We start from the raw sequence: 19,549 nt of genomic DNA on the forward strand, positions 1-19,549 counted from the left end.
GCCCGGCATGAAAATAATTATGATTGAATTAGTTTAGCTTCTCTCTATCTCTGGCACACTCTGCTTACGGGATGCGAAGGGATGAAATAATATGGGAGTCCGGTGGTCATATGCTGGAGTCTTGGCAGGCTGTCATACCAGTGCCTAAGCCGACTTCAAGAGTACACAGTATTTACTCCCTTCCTCATCTTCTTAAGCCCTAGGTTTTTAATTTTTTTTTTCCTCTGTGCCCAATTAGGAGATAATTGTTTAAAAAGGAAACCTTTTCTCAACTTATTTTTCACATATTTCAATCCTTGCCAAGGCCCTACTTAGTAGTTGTAAAAATTTAACTACTTAAATTCCTTATTTTTATGGTAAAAGAGCAAACAATTTTGAGCAAATATTCTCATTAAGAATCGAGGAGAGGGGCGCCTGGGTGGCGCAGTCGGTTGGGCGTCCGACTTCAGCCAGGTCACGATCTCGCCGTCCGTGAGTTCGAGCCCCGCGTCAGGCTCTGGGCTGATGGCTCGGAGCCTGGAGCCTGTTTCCGATTCTGTGTCTCCCTCTCTCTCTGCCCCTCCCCCGTTCATGCTCTGTCTCTCTCTGTCCCAAAAATAAATAAAACGTTGAAAAAAAAATTAAAAAAAAAAAAAAAAGAATCGAGGAGAAAATCTACTCTGAAAATTCAAATAAATGTCAAAAACACGAATACTGAGACTCCAAGGAAGATTAATTTTACTTTAAAGAGGAGACATGAATAATGTTTTAGAAAATTGTCAGGACAAAGCTAGCTAGACAAGTTCAGAGTTAAGCAAGCCAAGTCCCAAGGTCAAAGGTAATGCTCAGAGTTTCTATTAACGATGTTGTTAACCTCTACTTGTAAAAACTACCTTTTATCCTTGCTGGGTAGGATTTTATCATCCAAAGGTTTAAATGTTTTTTAGGGGGAAATCTGGGTGAGAAAAATGAGACAGATATAGCATTTACCATATGGCTCTAGGTAGCAAGATATTTTGGAACATGTCAGACAAATATGAGCTCAGCTGGGCTCTTACAAGGATATTAGTACGGATTAAGTACTTAAGGTTTCCAAACTCAGTTCCCTTATCTCTATCACAGGACACAAACCCGCGTGAAGGGTTGTGGTGAGTATCCATTTAATTGTTATTTATGCATCCACTTAAAATAATTCTTGTTGCTTATATGGTAAACCTGTGCTCTAGATATTATGGATTGTGCAGTAGAAAACCACAGTCTCAAACTTTCAGAGCTTATAATCTGTGGGAAATAGACACATGTACACACATCAAAATAATGTCTGATGAGTATTTGTAAAAGAGGAATATAAAAGCTATGTTCATTATACTAAGACTTAGCCAGAAACCAGCCATTGTATTATGTCGAAGACATGTATAGGAAGTTGCCTGGTAAACACGTCAAAACAGTTAAAATAGAAACAGCAACATTAGCAAAGGCATGTATGTTTGGAAATCTTTAAAATGTTTGAGTAAGTCTTGGGGTAAGATGAGATTAGAAATGAAACTGGCAAAGTATCTTTTAATGTGATAAATGCCAGACTAATGACTTCGGACTTCAATCTACATGCCCCATTTAAGGTATACCAAGAACACTAAAAAATCATAGGACAGAGAATATGGCATCTCCCCCTAAAGCATTCATTTTACTAGAAGGGATATAAAAATTGGCAACAGATTATAACATGATATTCACATGAATTAAAAAGGAAAAAAAATGAGGCAGATAAATATTTGACTGCTGGTACCAGCTTCAGTGTCCAAATTTATTCACCTTTATAATTAGGGGATTTAAAGAATGGTTATTTGCTCATTTACTGGCAGAGAATCATGGAAATTTTTAATCAAGCAATGCCATGCTCATGGTACCTATCAAGACTGCAAATGATGACCATAAACAGGCTAATTCCCTAGCAACTTTTCTTAGGAAACATTTAGGTTTCTTAAGTGTTGACTTTCTAACGAAAAAATGACTTGCTGTGGTCTCACTCCACCTTTGTATCAAGTTATCTCAGAAAAGTGACACACAAAAGAGAAATCTGTATTCTCGCAGTAGTACCTGGTCCAACGTTTGCCACTCACTCATATGCGTGCCAGGGAACAATGTGCCTGGGTAACAGTTAATGGTTACATTCCCAGACAGGAAATCTGCATCCTTGGCTCTGAAGGAGAAGATACTGTGTTACCTAATAAGAAATGCTGAAGTTAACTCCAAGGCAGAGATAGATAGCAAAACCAAGGAAATTTATTATAATTTTTAAATAGAAGTTTTTCAGAAAGATTCAGTTCCTTCAACTTGTCAGAACTGAAAGCATAGTTTAACCAAAAATAACAGGGACTTCTTGAGTGGTAAATTTAATAATACATGCAGGTGGACTTTTCTCTCCTAAGTTTAATTCCAGGGTAGTTAACATACAATGTTATATTAGTTTCAGGTGTCCAAGAGGGACTGAACAGTTCCATACATCACCTGGTGCTCGTCACAACAAGAACACTCCTTTTAAACGGTGAGACTTCCTTAAGCATCTGACGACAAGGAGGAGGTATAAATTCAATCTGCAATTACAAACCTCTCTAGATATCTAAGTAATGTCAAGAAATCCAGTAGTCTTTCAGCCTGCTCTACTAGAATTCAAAATGCCATATAGGCATTCAAGGGCTCCATGCAGCTTGCCTTCAAAAGACAGTGAGCTGGAAACAACTTGGACAGTGCCTCCTTGAAGGGTTTCCAAGTGTATTCACTTACAGATTTGTTTTAATCATTGTGGTACTGACACATACTTCATCATTTTGTTATAAATTTAAAATAAGTATGTATCAAATTGAAATTAAATGGACTTTTTCCAATCAAAATCAACAGGTGTCAAGATAAGGCAATAAATAAAATGAATATATTTTAATAAATAATTTCCATGTTGACTTCAAGAAAGTCTATTTTTTATTGGCATTTCATGGAGATAACTTTAAATGAAATAAAGATTTATTTGCAGTTATAAAAAAGTGGTCTATATTTGCAGCAAAACAGATTTCACTATGAACTTGAATAGCATATATGCACATTCATGGCACAGGATATTTTGCCAATAGCCAATTGGTTTTGTTCCTCGCTTTTGTTTACTTGTTTCACACAAGTGTTTCCTCTACTCAGTACACTAGTGTCACTTATCAAATCAAATCTGGCCTCTGAGTTACACCAGTCTTTTGAAACCCTTTGGCAGAGAAGATCTTGAGAATCAAGCCATTTTGTTTTCCAGAGTCATGTATGTTGAACACAGAAGGCTAATCCAGGACAGAAATTGGGCAGAAAACGTGTACACAAAATGATAGACCTAAAATAGATAAGAGATTCAAACTAACCTATTTTCTTGGATTACAAGAAGGTTGTGAGAGCTGAACAAATGTTTCATAAAAAGAAACGTCATCTCATTCATCTCATTCCAGAATGAGGAAAACCCCAGACAGGTTTGGGGTGATCTGATGGTAAAGGACTGTGATTCACACTCTGAGTTAAGTCCAAAAAAGAAGTTTCACAGTTAATTTGTCATTCCTACATGACAGGGTATTTGTGGAGTTTAAGGATGGTAGAGCACATATAAAGCAACAGTGCCATGGGGCACCAGGGTGGCTCAGTTGGTTAAGTGTCTGACTTTTGATTTTGGCTCAGGTCATGTCATCATGGTTGGTGAGTTTGAGCCCCACATAGGGCTCTGTGCTAACATCTCAAAGCCTGGAGCCTGTGTTTGATTCTGTGCCTCTCTATCCCTCCTCCACTCGCGCTCTTGGCCTCTCTCTCTCAAAATAAACAAATACTAAAAAAAAAAAAAAAAAAAAAAAAAAAGAGTGACTGATAGTAAAGAGCATCCACAGCCACAGGGAATATCGCTCAACTTCCTCTGCCATCCAAAAGGGGGCAGATATGTCTTAGAGGGGAAGATACACTTTCCCCATCAACAAAGTTAGCCTTACAGTAAGGTCGCCACCATTCCCCTTTGGTCTTACAACTGATCACCTGTCTCCTATAACCCAAGTCCAACCCTGGGGAGAAGGGACAAAGTAAAAATCACCGAAAGGGCCAAATCAAAACCTGACAAGTGTGAGGTATACCAAAACAAAACAAAACAAAACAAGAATTGTCACAATTTACCTGGAAATGACTAGATTAAATTATCTGTCAGATGGAACGAAATGATCTAGAAATAGAGATTGTTACACAACAGAAACATTTTTCAGCATAACTGAGCTTGTTGCTCTAGGCAATCTTGCAACATACAGATAGAGACTTGAAGAAATACAATTGCCTAAGCTATGCCTCTTGATAAAAATTCTCTAACCACTTGCTTGACCCTATCAAAACTCCCATTCACCTCTGCTCAGAAGCATCTACTGTCAAGTGACTATAATAATATGATGAAAGTGATTCACACCAATTTCTGATAAGGCCTAGTCTGAAGTAACAGGTAAAAAGAATGAGAGATTTTAGACAAGCGGTTCCACCTATTTGGGATATCCAAGCGGAAATACATGCAGCCAATATTGTGGTTTATGGTCTTTCATTTCCTGTGCTCACCCTCATACTCAAAGAGCTGAAGGCAGAATCATGCTACATTCAACTTTGTAAACTGCCCTCTTCTCATGCGCAACAAAGAATAATCATTTGGTAAATCTGAAATAGAATCATGTATATTGATTATGTATAACATTATACTAGAACCCATCAAATACATGATTATTGTCCTAAATTAAAAAAATACAACTACTATTTTACAATCATACTCTACATATAGATGGGTGATTTGAATATATAAATATTGAAGATGTAATCTCATCTATAAATAAAGACTAACAAGAATAATACCTGCTTAGATTTTTTGGAAAATTAAATGTAGAAAAATCATCTCAAAAAGCTTGATGCTCTACCAAAGACTTGGCTTTTTCATGCTCAGAAATAAATCTATTTACATTTTTAATAGAACTATATATATAAATAGGATGAAGTAGGAGAATTAAGGGCTGTACAGTGCAGATAGATGGTGAGCTGTGATACCTATGATTTTGATGATGTAAACTATCATGTGAGAAGAGGAAGACTTTTAAAATGTAGCCAAGAAAACAAATTTAAGAAAATATTAAGTATATTCAAAGGATCTAAAGAATAAGAATAAATAGCTAAAGACAGTTTTTTGACTTGCAGGGTGTGTAATTACATTGATTCTTCTCCCATAGGGACAAAATATCATCATAGTTCTGGACTCATTACAGATTAGACATCAGTCCCTATCTTGGTTTTGTCAAGCACTGTGGAACTAACCTGGTCTTCTTCTACCCATCTGAGGACCAGGGTCTTAAGGATGGTGAGCCATCACTACCTTATTCCACAATTTTTAGAAGTCAAAGAATGGTTACATGAAGTAATTATCAGTAAAAGCTAAGAACATGTGGCTATTTCAAGAAGAAACATAACGTTCAATCCATGAGTTACGCTCTCTTCTCTCACACGCTCAGATATGGGAGATACTTTAACATTTTAAACATTGCGGAGTAGTGGAATGAAACATGCAAGTAGAAGTATAAGTTCTGGCTCCAGTATTTGGTACCTATAAGATCTTGGCCAGTTACTTCTTCCACTCATACTGTCAATTTCCTCAAGGGTAAAATGGGAAAACTAAAACTTGGTATGTGTGTTGTGAAAATAAGAGCCTTCAATGTAGTACCAGGCACAGAATGAATGATCTGGGTTTTTTTTTTTTTTAATTTTTTTGTTTTTAACGTTTATTTATTTTTGGGACAGCGAGAGACAGAGCATGAATGGGGGAGGGTCAGAGAGAGGGATACACAGAATCTGAAACAGGCTCCAGGCTCTGAGCTGTCAGCAAAGAGCCCGACGTGGGCTCGAACTCACGGACCACAAGATCATGACCTGAGCCGAAGTCGGACGCCCAACCGACAGAGCCACCCAGGCGCCCCGTTCTGGATTTTTTTTTTTTAAATGAACGTGTTGAAAGAATAAATTATATTAACTGAATTTTACTTGCTGTTTACCACATAATAGGACTCAATAAATGTTAAAAAAAAAAAAAAAGAATGAACAAATGAGTAACAACAACAACAGCAACAAAACCTGGACGAAGGTTTCTAATACAATGTCATGGAGAATTCTCTCTTTGGCCAATTCTCTTCTCACTTTAATTGCTTATAAAGGACAAGCTGTGCTCAGACTACACACTTTTCTATCTTCTTGGGAACATTCTATGTGGCTTTTAAGCTGAAGTCTAATAAGCACATCTTAGATTCTTTGAATCAGCACAGTTTTGATGATCCTTTCAACTGATGTTCTAAAATATTTCACAGAATTTTGTTTACTTTATGTGTTCCTTAAATATGAGACTGTGTACTATTAAAATTAAGGAAAAGTCCCAACAGAAATCACTACTTTACTGAAGTTTTACAAGTTTTACTAGGTCTATAAGTTTATTCAAGGTTTACAATTACTCTATATAATTAATTCTTGTCTCATATACAAGAAAAAAAGGGTATTTTTATTAAAAATATAAAGGTGTGCATAGAAAGGTGACACTCAACTCCTAAAATCAATTTTAAGGCAAGTCTTAGTGCCTTACTATGTAGATGACATTTGCTATTGTGAAATGTACATAATATTGAAGAATGCTGCATCTGTGGAGAGTATTTTTATTCAGCTATCATATGTAGAAGAAAACATACTAAACATAATAAGCATTGAGTTCGTTACCAAAAAATCCCAGTTTCCTGAATTAAAATTTTCAAGTGTGTATATCTCCTTTTGAAAGTACCTTCCATAATAAATCAGCGACCACTTCCACATTACATCTGTTGTCAATGCCATACCTGAGGCAGCTGCCAAAAGTCACAGAGAGTAACAGCTGTCACAGAAAGCTAAGGACTGAGGAAGCCCACAGGACCAGGGATCCTACCTTTTAGATGGAATGCCAAGTCAGACCAGCGCAAAGGAGTTCAACATCGGTGGGTCAGGGAGGAATGTCTGTGTGAGCTCGAGTGTATGTGTGTATGTGTGTGAGAATGCATGTGTGCACATGTACATTTTGCTGCTCAGAAATCATCTGACAGTTATTACCACAATTAACTCAGCTACACACCTTTGGATATATACTTAAATTGAAAAGTGTTTCCAATGTCTCAATGTATAAAGTCCTGGAGAACTACTCCTACAGCTCAAGTTGGGACTAAGAAGGCTATTACAAGCCCCATTTCTTGGTCATAGAATGACCTGTTTTTCAATTTAGAAAATATCTCATTATGTTGGGAAACTAACACGATGTTCTTAAAGCACAGATGCAGATACCAAGAATCTAGTTAGCAAGTTGACAAACTGCATCACAAACCTTTCATAAATTAAGTTTTCCATTATTTTAAATACCAACTTGATCAAAGTTGAAAATTTCATCTTTTGTTAATTTTTTTTAATGTTTATTTATGTTTTGAGAGAAAGGGAGAGCACGAGTGGGGAGGGGCAGAGGGAGAGATGGAGACAGAGGATCTGAAGCGGGCTCTGCACTGACAGTAGAGAGCTTGATGTAGGGCTCGAACCCCACGGACCGTGAGATCATGACCTGAGCCAAAGGCAGATGCTTAACCAACTAGGCCACCCAGGCACCTCCCAAATTTCATCATCTTAACTCTTATATCCATAGCATTTAGATCACCAAGTAACTTTGGTGATTATCCCCAGTATCAACTACATCCTTTTCCTGCCCTCATTCATCCATTTTTCAGAAAAACAGAGAAATTATTCTCTTTCCTAAAATTAATGGGAATAATTCAAGATTTGGTAGCTTATAAAAGGGTCCTGATAATTTTCTTTCTCCCCTAAAGCCTATCAAAATAACAACAATACTTTCTTCACAGTGAAGTTTACAAATCTCAATTCTTCAATTGAGGTATAAATCACACTTCATAGAGCTGTGATCTATAAAATGATACAGTAACTGGTATGCAACAAACTGCAAAAACTTGATACTTATTCTTGTTCACTACAGTTATTACTTACAATATCTTCTTTTACATATAAAAATGGAATAGAGACAAGTTCAATCACCTACTCACAGTAATGACATTAAATACGCAAAGTGAAAACCAGAATTAAAACATTCTCGCTCGCGGCGCCTGGGTGGCTCAGTCGGTTAGGCGGCCGACTTTGGCTCAGGTCACGATCTCGCGGTTTCTGAGTTCAAGCCCCGCGTCAGGCTCTGTGCTGACAACTCAGAGCCTGGAGCCTGCTTCGGATTCTGTGTCTTCCTCTCTCTGCCCCTCCCCTGCTTGCTCTCTCTCTGTCTCTCTCTCAAAAATAATAAACATTAAAAAAAAGAGAGAGAGAGACATTAAAAAAAAAAATATTCTGGCTCCCAATCAGTGTTCCTTCCAAAAACCCAGTAACTTCTAACACACTCTAAGGAATAAGAATATTTAACCCTAAATAAACAACAACAAAAACAGTTACTGAAGTCATGTCATTTAAGAAATTTATCATATATAAATTTAAATATAATTTATTTCATATAAGACATTAAATTTAGATGGTTAACGTCTATGTATAATAATACATATGACTTGCCATTAACAAACATCAGAATTTCAAAGTGACCTTCCTAAATAGACACAGAAAAAGCAGATGATTTGGTTTTTCAAGCAGGGGAGTACACCTATCAGTGGTCTCCATTTTCTTCCAAAAGTAATGATGATATTCTCTCCTCAAATGCCTTAAGTCAGAAATCCACCCCCACCCACGATCAGTGTCCGGTCTGCATGGTTGTCTAATAATTAATTCACTGGAGGAAGGAAAACCATGGAAAAATATGGACGGAAAGAGAAATGGCCATGTCAGAATAATTATGACAGTTAGTGGTCCTAAACAGATGATTAGATCATCCCAACTACTAAAATAAAATAAAATAAAAAATAAAACTACTAAAACACAAATGCTTTACCCTCCGTATTCTCTCTGTCACAAAGAGTTCCTCTATAACCACAAAGCTTTTAATCACCAGTCATCCACAAGATATGAGAGATCTGTGTATTATATATATATAGTGAGACAAAAATGTGTGAAAATACAGAGGAACTCCAGGTGGTATTTTGAGGCTATGTCCCCAGGTAGGTTTGGTAGTTCCTAAAGTATTCTTCAGCTGCCTCCTCCATCTCTCATCTGTACACCACCTCGATTATCTGGGAAGTGGATATCAAACTAGTACTATCAGCACTAGAGATCAACCTATATTAGGGCTATACAGCCTTTTGTGGGTAACCCAAGAGCTTAACTGCCTTAAGTTTCAAACAACTGATTCAGACTTGGAAGCTGCATGTATGTCAGCTCAAGAAGGAACCCCCACATGGAAACATGAGACAGGAAAACATGACTTCCAGGCCTGCCCTGTCAGCCAGATGGGCATGAGCCATCAATGGGGGAGCACATGGCGCATCGAGAGTGTCTCCACAACTTTCCTTCAAATAAGAGTATACAAAAGTCAGTCAGTGGAATCTTGAGAAAAGCAGGAAATTAAGAACCTACAAGGTTATCTCTGCCCTACATTACAGTCGTGTGCACTGCAATAATGTCACAAACAGAAGCAGCACCATTACAAAGTCAGGAAGTAACAGAGCCAAATGGCACAGATTTATTTGAAGCACAGATCTTTTGGCAAATACTCAAATATGGACACCATGTACGATACTGCCCTACAACAGGCATAACCAAGTTCTTTTGCCAAGACAATGAGAGCAATCAAGAATAAGCATGCCCAATGAGGAGGACACTTGTTGGAATGAGCACTGGGTGTTGTATGGAAACCAGTTTGACATTAAATTATATTAGAAAACATTTTAAAAAGTAAAAAAAGAATAAGCATGACCAAGCATAAGAATTCTTCACAGAGACAAGCTCCTATTTTAGCTTCTATATTTGGGTCATTTATGACAGATATTACAATGGCTCCTGTCCAAATATTCATGCATTTTGAGCCAAGAGTTATTGTTAATCTACCTCAGAAAAACATATAGGCTTTTATTATAACCCCAAATTTATGATAGGTTTTTTTTTTTTACATATTTATAACATTAGGCTAGGCCTCTGAATTTGAGGGTCTCCTTCTCACCATGTACACAGTAACAAGGCTGTTAGGAGCTTTAGTCGTAGTCTGGGGAATCCTATCATTTTTGTCCTGGGCAATTCCTGAAGAAGTTGTGCCAAGATCACAGTTGTTTTGGATCCAACATTTACAACTGGAGAAAGATCAAAGTCAACACCTTGAATGGAGCCCAGAACCTGATTGGTAACTGATCTGGATATAATTCACAGGTGTTACATGCTCCGTGCTTTTTGGACCTTCCATCTGTTCTGCATCATCCTGATTGTCAATAGTTAGCACTTCAGTCAGTTCATGCTAATCCAATATACCAAACTGGACACTAGGATCATAGGACCAAACTAGCCTAAATAAATAAGACTGACATGTCTAGGAAATATGAGAAGTGGTTATCTGTGTATAGCAACAAGCAGAAATTATCTTAGCTTTTTATTATTTTTCAATGAAAAAATTATGGACTTGATATATGCAACATTGATTTTCAATCGTGGTGTCTCACAGCCTTGCAGTGGGATATAATCTATGTTTACCAAATGGTAATTTACGCTGTGTTTGAACCCAGGCCTAATTCCAGAGCTTCAACAACATCGTGTTCCAGGAAATAAAGGTTAAAAAAAAAAAAAGATAATCTATCTGCTCCTAAGTGATTGCGGTATAGTATAAGAAGGTGGATCCTTTGGGTAAATACCTAATAATGCAATTGCTAGATCATAGGGCAGTTCTATTTCTAGTTTTGCGAGGAACCTCCATACTGCAGCATTATCAACAATAGCCAAACTATGAAGAGAGCCTAAAAGTCCAGCGACTCATGAATGGATAAAGAAAACGTGGTGTGTGTGTGTGTGTGTGTATACATATATGTATATACATATATGTATACATACATATGTTTATGTATACACACACACAATGCAGTATTACTCAGGCATCAGCAAGAATGAAATCTTGCCATTTGCAACGACATGAATGCAGCTAAAATGCATTGCGGTAGGCAAAATAAGTCCATCAGAGAAAGACAAATACCATATGATTTCACTTGTGTCGAAGTGAAGAAACAAAAGAGATGAAAATATGGGAAGATAGGGGAAGAGAAGGAAGGGAAACAAACGATGAGAGACTTTTAATGACAGAGAACCAACAGGGCTGATCAAGGGAGGTGGGTGAGAGATGGACTAGATGGGTGATGGGCATTGAGGGCACTTGTGATGAGCACTGGGTGTTGTATATAGGGATGAGTCACTGAATTCCACTCCTGAAACCAATATTGCACTGTATGTTAACTAAAATTTAAGTTAAAAAAAGAATATGGAAAAAGAGTATGTATATTCATACCTATGTATGCAAGGTAAGAATAACCACTAATATATACCATCAAACAGTTGTGGTGGTTCAAAGGAAAGGAAAAGGTGAGAATGGAAGTTTGGGGAAGGTGAGATGAAGACATATTTCATTAAAGAGTGTACATTTAGCACAGTCTTAAACGAGGGATGATAATTTTAAAAGGTGATGATTTTTTAGAAGACAGAACTTTGAAAATGACAATCTACTTGAAGGCAAGAACACAATTACACCAACACTGAATTATTATCCTATTATACTGCACTGGAGGGGTATGGACGTTGTTCATTTCAAGCAAAAGAGAAAAAGTGTCAGGAAGAGATCAGAGGCATAAAGATGGAACCTCGTTTTGGTGTCAAGGCACTAAATACCCAAGAAAGAAAATTTTACTTACATATTAGAGACATTGGGGTATCAATGAAGGTTGCTGAGCAAAAGGTTGACACTATTAGATCTACTCTTCAGAAAGACAGCTTCAATACTAGCGAATGTAATTAAAAACAATCAGATATTATACAGGAAATTACCTATGTGACTATGTACAAGATTTTGCACGATTCTGAGGATGCAGTACAGGTTGACAGCATTGGTTATGGCAAGAAGCCAACAGCAGGACACCTGTCTGTTTCAGTCAGAAGAGAACACAACTCTAGATCTCAGGGTCATGAGCGTGAGCCCTATGTTGAGTGTAGAGATGACTAAAAAAAGTAAAACTTTAAGGAAAAAAAAGAAGACAATATTAAGTCAGATTCTAAGGACTTTGGCAAATGAACTGGAGCCTAAAAGCAGAGGCTCAGGCAAATTAAGATACAACAGGGCGTATGAGCCTCCGTCTCTAGTACTGACACAAGGGTGAATACTGAGAGTGACTTCTTCAGGCTACAGTCATGATTAATACTGTCATACATCTCCCAAGGATGCTGAACTAGATGAAACCCTTGTGAGAAACAAAGGAGGGAAAAGAGAGATCCTTCCCATCTCCCTCAAAGTCCCCTGCCACCCAACACACCCAATGCCTTCCAGGCTGTTGGAGAGACTGGAAAACACATGCTGAGAAACTGCCAAGTAACAAAAAAATGAAAAACATATGGATAGGACACAATTTTCAGGTAGTTACAATGTCTAGAAAAGAAGTCACAACCAAAAATATCTGGAAAAATAAAAGGAGATCGCGTCATTTATATTCCCATAATATGACATTATGCACATGTCAACATGAATAAAAATGTTAGATAAAGATGGATTAACTGAATTATCTTCTTATCAGTTATACCAAAATGTTTTCCTTTTTGACATTTATGAAAATCGTAAGACTTTGATGACGCTACAGGAACTACATAAACAATCTATGTGTCAAAAGTTATACATCCCGCTCAAATTCTCTTTAATGTGTCCTAACACTTCCATGGACAAGTATCTCTTTATCTCTCTAATGCTATGTTTATGGGTGACAGAATAAGTGTGTCCTTAACAGAAACAAGATCATGAGTATAAGTTTATTTTGGTCAAAGACAACAAAACCAGTTTCGGCTACAGTTTGATAAACCACTTGGGCATTCTAGGGGCAACAAACGCTAGGAAATATGAGGCCTGAGTTGTGACAAATGTCAAAGTCAGATATTTAAATTAATCTACAGAGAAAAGTGGATGAAATCACTATTTAAGAGTGTGAAGGAAAAATAATTCACAGGCCAGAATATTCAGATGAAAAGATTTAACTCTCAACATCTGGCTGACAGTAAAAGCTCTTGGAAATCAAAAGGAAATCATTTTTAATCTTAATTCTGTAATTCTTGATCTTGATTACATAATTCTTGTTATCAAATGTGCCTGGTTTTGCCTTATGAAATTTGGTTGCAAAAATAAAATCCCACGTAGCTTCCAATGGACATGCCACAATATGGCCCAGCTGTTTAGAAAATACTACTTGATGTAAGCAGTGATCAGCAGGAAATCATGCAAGAGAGGCCATATTTTGACTGAACAGTTACAAGATAACATTTACTGGCATTTTTCAGGCTTTGGAACCTAATTATTTTCATACAAAAAGACCAAACCTCAGTCTGGCAATTAATGTTCTATGTATATCAGCAGTTCACAGCTAGCAGTCTAATGAGCAGACTATCACGATGCAATACTACAGTACTTAAAATGTGCAAGCCACAAAAAGACAGGGATACATAATTTAAGAATTAGCAGTCTTCAAATGAAAGTCAAAGATTCTCAATTGTGTGTACGTGTGTAGACTTTTTCTTTAACTGTGAATGATTTAATGTAACTTAAGGGAATAGGGTTGGAGGTAAAGTGCCTGTGGGGAAACTGATTGAGAGAACCTCATCAGCACAGAATACTGGAGGACACGGTGGCAAGAGAAACATGACAACTTGCCAGTAAAAGAATTGTCCAGATTACAAGGAAGAGGAGGCAGTGAAAGGAACATTCCTCCGTCCATTCATTTCTTTAGCCATCCAATACATATTTATTCAGTATCTCTTAAGTGTGAGACACTGTGTTAGCACCTGGTTACAGCGGTGAACAAACCCAATCTCCTGCTCCCAAAAAGCTTCCTTTTGGGGACAGGAAGCCATATTACAAACAAAAGTCTAAGGGCCAAGTAGAGAGTGCTACGTTAGATAGGGTGGTCAAGAAGACACTGTGTAGGGAGTGATCTAAGTGAAATGAGGAAGGATGCCATACCAACATCTGTAGGGGAAGAAAGGTACTAACCCAATATAGAAGAAAAATTTGACACCAAAGGCCTCAGGTGCGAATATGCTTGGCACAGTTGGTCAAGAAAAATAAAAAAAGTCCAGTGAACGTGGAGAGCGAGTCGGGGAAGGTGGGGGGGGGGGGGAAGGTGGGACTTCAGGTGGAACAAGGAGCCAAAGGCCAGACAAGGTAAACTTCACAGGCCAAATTTAAGAATTTGAATTTTGTTTTAAGGCTGGCAAGAAGCCATTATAGACATAATCGGGTATCTTTTCAAAGAACCTCTTTGGGTGGTGTGTTAATAGGCTGAAGAGGGATAAAAACAGAGACAGAACAACAAGTTAGGAGGCTACTTCAGTAATCCAAATGAGAGCAATGGAGGATTGAAAGAGGATGATACAACGACTCAGATGTCTTAGAAGAATGGTTCTCCAAGTGTGGTCCGGGCACCAGCAGCACCCAGAAACTGATTACAGGTGTAAAATTCGGAGTCCTGCTCAACTTACTGACTCAGAGACCCTGGGAGTGTGACCCAGAAATGTGTGTATAAACAAGTCCAGCAAGGGAATCAAATGTATGCTCAAATTTGAGGATTACTGCCTCAGGAGTAAAGCCTCATGTAGTTCTGTAAGAGTTCTGAATACATTCAGCACTTTTGAGTCACTGAGTAAGTGAAATATATGTATTTGTGCAATGTCATCAGGGATGTAGAAAACAGGGATTTGTTTTTTTAGTGAGCATATTGAGAATGTGAAATAGGAAAAAAAATCAAATATGGGGTGTGTCAACCCAAGTATACATTGCCACAGTACCTCAAGACTGAATTTCTGGTTCTAAATTCAGGACATATTCTGATTTATTTCTAATACAGTATCAGGCTATTTAGTATAAGCTCTAAATTGCCAACACTCTTTCAGGCAAAAACAAAACCAAAAAAACCCCACAAAGCTGAATTTAATGATCTCATTATCAGTGATAAACAATTACTTTGCAGATTTTTAGACAAGCCATGTCTCCAATTTTTAAAAGACACTTGTTTTACCAGTGATAGGCATCTGTATTAACAAAAACTGAAAACCCCAAATCAACATTAGTTGTAGATAATGAATGGGTGCCATAGTCTACATTGTAAAATTGAGAAGTGCCTAAAAACCTGAATATTTTGAGTTGCTATTTTGGGCTGAAAGCACAATCAGTCACAACGGAGACTTGAAAAGCAAGAAGATTCTAGAAAGCTAACTACCAAAAATAAACCCACTGGGGAAAGCCTCTCAGATTTGATGGTCTGCATTTCTACTTGTGATTACACTTAAAATATATTTCAGAGAATCACTTTCCTGGAAGCAAAAAAGTTCAAGAAATTTAACTAAAAATGACTCACCTTAAACTTTTTCAATTTTAATGACTTTTTAAAGTTTATTTTGAGAGAGACAGACAGACAGACAGACAGAATATGAATCAATTCCAAACAGACTCTGCACTGTCAGCCAGAGCACGATGCGGGGCTTGATCTGACAAACTGAGAGATAATCTAATGACCTGAGCCGAAATTAAGAATTAGATGCCTAAGCGAGTGAGCCACCCAGGCACCCCCTGAAATACTTATTTTAAAACATACACACATACATATGCATTTGTGTGTGTATATATGCATTTTACGCACATTAAAAATGACAACAGATACATAGGAGATACGAACTCTCTAACTTTCAAGCCTAATTGTCGAGGAAATTTTTTTTTTTTTAAATTTTTTTTTTTAACGTTTATTTATTTTTGAGACAGAGAGAGACAGAGCATGAACGGGGGGAGGGGCAGAGAGAGAGGGAGACACAGAATCAGAAACAGGCTCCAGGCTCTGAGCCATCAGCCCAGAGCCTGACGCGGGGCTCGAACTCACGGACCGCGAGATCGTGACCTGGCTGAAGTCGGACGCTTAACCGACTGCGCCACCCAGGCGCCCCGAGGAAATTTTTTTTAATGTGGAAAAAGAGAACATCATTTGATGACTAAAGACTATTCTAAAGTTTATCAAACATATTGAGAATTCAATCTGGGTATTTTAGATTTCCACTGAAGATATAATAAAATGGACTGATGTCATTGGAGGCATGCTTTTAAAACCATGAGGTATCCAAGATAATGGTGATTTCCATAAAAACTGCAGTAAACATTTTAGGCAAGAATGTCTGATCATGTGGCATGTTCACAGCTGAGAAATACACGCCAAAGGGCGTAAGCTGTAGGGGGCGCTTTTGCTCTGCAGTTACATCATATGAAAGACAATACTGTAATTTTTTGGAGATCCAGTGTACAGCCGAGTTAAGCATAGTCAATAATGCTGCATTGTATACTTGAAATTTGCTACCATAGATCTTGAGTGCTCATACTACACACACACACAATGGACTATGTAAGGTGATGAATGTTTTAATTAGCTTGTTTGTGGTTATCTTTTCACAGTGTATTTGTATATCAAAATATCATTTTGAATACCTGCTATATATATATATATATACATATATATATATAATTTTTATTTGTCAATTAAACCTCAATCAAGCTGGAAGTAATAAACATCTCTACCACCCCCTAAAAATACAGTACTCTTCACTGGAGTTCACCAAACACATTGGGATTCAATTACAACCCAAATGGCTGGAGGATATACTGCTGTGCATCCCATTAGCTTTACTGTGGGATAATTGGCGACCCGACAGGACAAGCAGGTCACAGGAATGGGGAGGCTGCTTTTACGTGAGAATTCTCTGGCAGAAAAGTGTTCAAGTGTAGGATTGCCTCTCTTATATGGTAACACATATTCAAGTAGGCCTCGCAAGACAGGGAAATGCATTCAATGGCAGAGAAGTTTCTGTTCACACATCTAATTTGATTTTCCAAAGAAAGAACTAAAAGTCAGACACAACACAACTGATATATAAATTCCACAGCTCGATATTCCTTTTTAGTCTCATTGTGTATTACTTCTTTTTGCTGTTACTATCCACTACTTTCTGACTGTATTTTACGAGTCTCCTGTATTATCAGATTGCAAACGTGATATCAAGACATGTTGTTTAAACGCTGGAGGGTCCAAGGGTATGAGACAAAGAGCTGGCACCAGAAGCTATGCTTACCCTATCTGTGGCCAACAGCAAGTGACTGTAAAAATGCGAGATTCCCCCATGGCATATACACTTCTGATCTTGTTATTCAGCAGAAAAAAATAATGTTGGAGAACCACCAAGAGCCAAATTGTCAACCATCTTCAGATTTTTGTACACATTACCATACTTTCTCATGATTTTGTATTGTTTTTCTGAAAGAACTTGAAAAATTGTGTAAAATATAATGAATTAAATATAAACCATCTGCTCTGGAATGTTACATTCTACATTTGTTTCAGCTTATACGGAAATGCTATATGTGGGAATATATTCATATTGATATTTAGATCTTTATTTCTGCTCAAACTTAATCTAGTCACCACTCACTGAATATACCCACAGCTCTGTACCTCCCCTGTCTCTCCACTCAAGTTTCTCATGCAATTAATAATTGGCATTATCAATATATTTTGTGAAAAACCTGTGCTCAATATTTAAAGGAACTAAAAGGCAAGGAAAGAACATTACCTGAATAACTGATAAGTATCACATGGGCCTGATAAAAACGGTGTTAAAAAGGATTAAAATATTCATTTTTGAGATTTAAAAAGGTTCCTAGCCAATACGTAATTACTTGTCAATGGTCATACAATCAGAAAGTATTAGCATCAAGATGCAGCGTTAGGTCTGAGACTGAAGCCTGTCTATATATAATGTTCTTGCTCTTCTCCATGCAACCTACCATATTTATTTCAAACAGGATACAGTTATAATCGACAAGTCTCAAGAGAAGTGACCGCCCCCTGCTTCTCGTCTATGTATCCACCTAGCACAATACATACGACGTAACATAAACTCACGTGTTTACTGTAATTTAACTCAAGGTAAAATCTGTTTACGGAAATCAGTGTCTTCAGGAGCACATTTAGTAGGTGAGTAATAACATTAAGCAGCACATGTCAAGTACCAAGGAAAACACAAACAACATTAAATCAAAGGAGAAGACTGAAATTTTTTCTGACCTAGGGAGTAGGTCAGACAGCTAGGGCCACTGATGCCACAATTCAGATGGCCTTTTACCAGCTCTGTGCATCCATGCTCCAGTTTCTACATACAATGCTGAAGTGTCCCTTCTGTGACGTTCTGATAATTCTATTTAGGCATTACAGAGCTAAAGGTACATGACAGTTTTACATCCTGAACCCACCCCTAGAGGGTGCTAGCCAATGAGAAAATACACTTCCAGTCCCTTTACTTTGAGGAGAGACAGACTCTCTAGTGGAACTAATTTGCATTCCCTGGGCTAAGCCTGGGACTTCATTTGAAATTACACTATTTCTGGGTTTCTCCTCTTTTCTATCCTGGTTTCCTGGCTTTGTTACTGAAGGCAGACAGAAGGGCAAGTGAACTGAAATACAGATTTGGTAAGATTTTAGGTAAGAAAGCCGTAGTTGAATGTATAGGTTGCCTAAGAGTCGTGGTAAGGTCAGCAAGCAACAAAGTTAGAAAGACAGTGCACCAATGCAGAGGCATTTTCAAACGGGTCATTAAGGTCCTTATTAAATAAAGGGAAGCCACTCAAGGTTACCACTACCCCCCCCCGCCGTGCCCCCCGCAAATGACTCAATAGCAGTTCTCTGTATTTCTACCTCTCTACTTTTGGTCTGGCAATATTCTATTTGCTCTTCCAAATCAAATGCCTCGTTTCTTTTTTTTTAATTTTTTAATTTTTATTTATTAATTTTTTTTAACGTTTATTTATTTTTGAGACAGAGAGAGACAGAGCATGAACGGGGGAGGGTCAGAGAGAGGGAGACACAGAATCTGAAGCAGGCTCCAGGCTGTGAGCTGTCAGCACAGAGCCTGACGCGGGGCTCGAACTCACAAACCCCGAGATCATGACCTGAGCCGAAGTCAACCGCTTAACCGACTGAGCCACCCAGGCGCCCCTCAAATGCCTCGTTTCTATGTCATATTCTATATGTATCCTGATTCCACACACTGGAAGGCATTCTCCTTTCTCTACTCAGCCATTTGTGTGCATTCTTTCCATATGGAGAACTTTGCCTTTTCTTCAGATTCCTGACATCTCTCTGCCCTTTCTCAGTGTAGATGTCAGAGTCTTCAATGAAGGGCCAATATTCAATGACTGTATCCTTGAAAGGTTTGCCAGTGCCTCCTCCATCGAGTATTCAGAATTTCAATTAAAATGGAAACTGAAGATTAAATCCTAGATCTTACCACA

Source organism: Lynx canadensis, chromosome X (assembly GCF_007474595.2).
Source record: "Lynx canadensis isolate LIC74 chromosome X, mLynCan4.pri.v2, whole genome shotgun sequence".
In the NCBI taxonomy this organism is placed as follows: Eukaryota; Metazoa; Chordata; class Mammalia; order Carnivora; family Felidae; genus Lynx; species Lynx canadensis.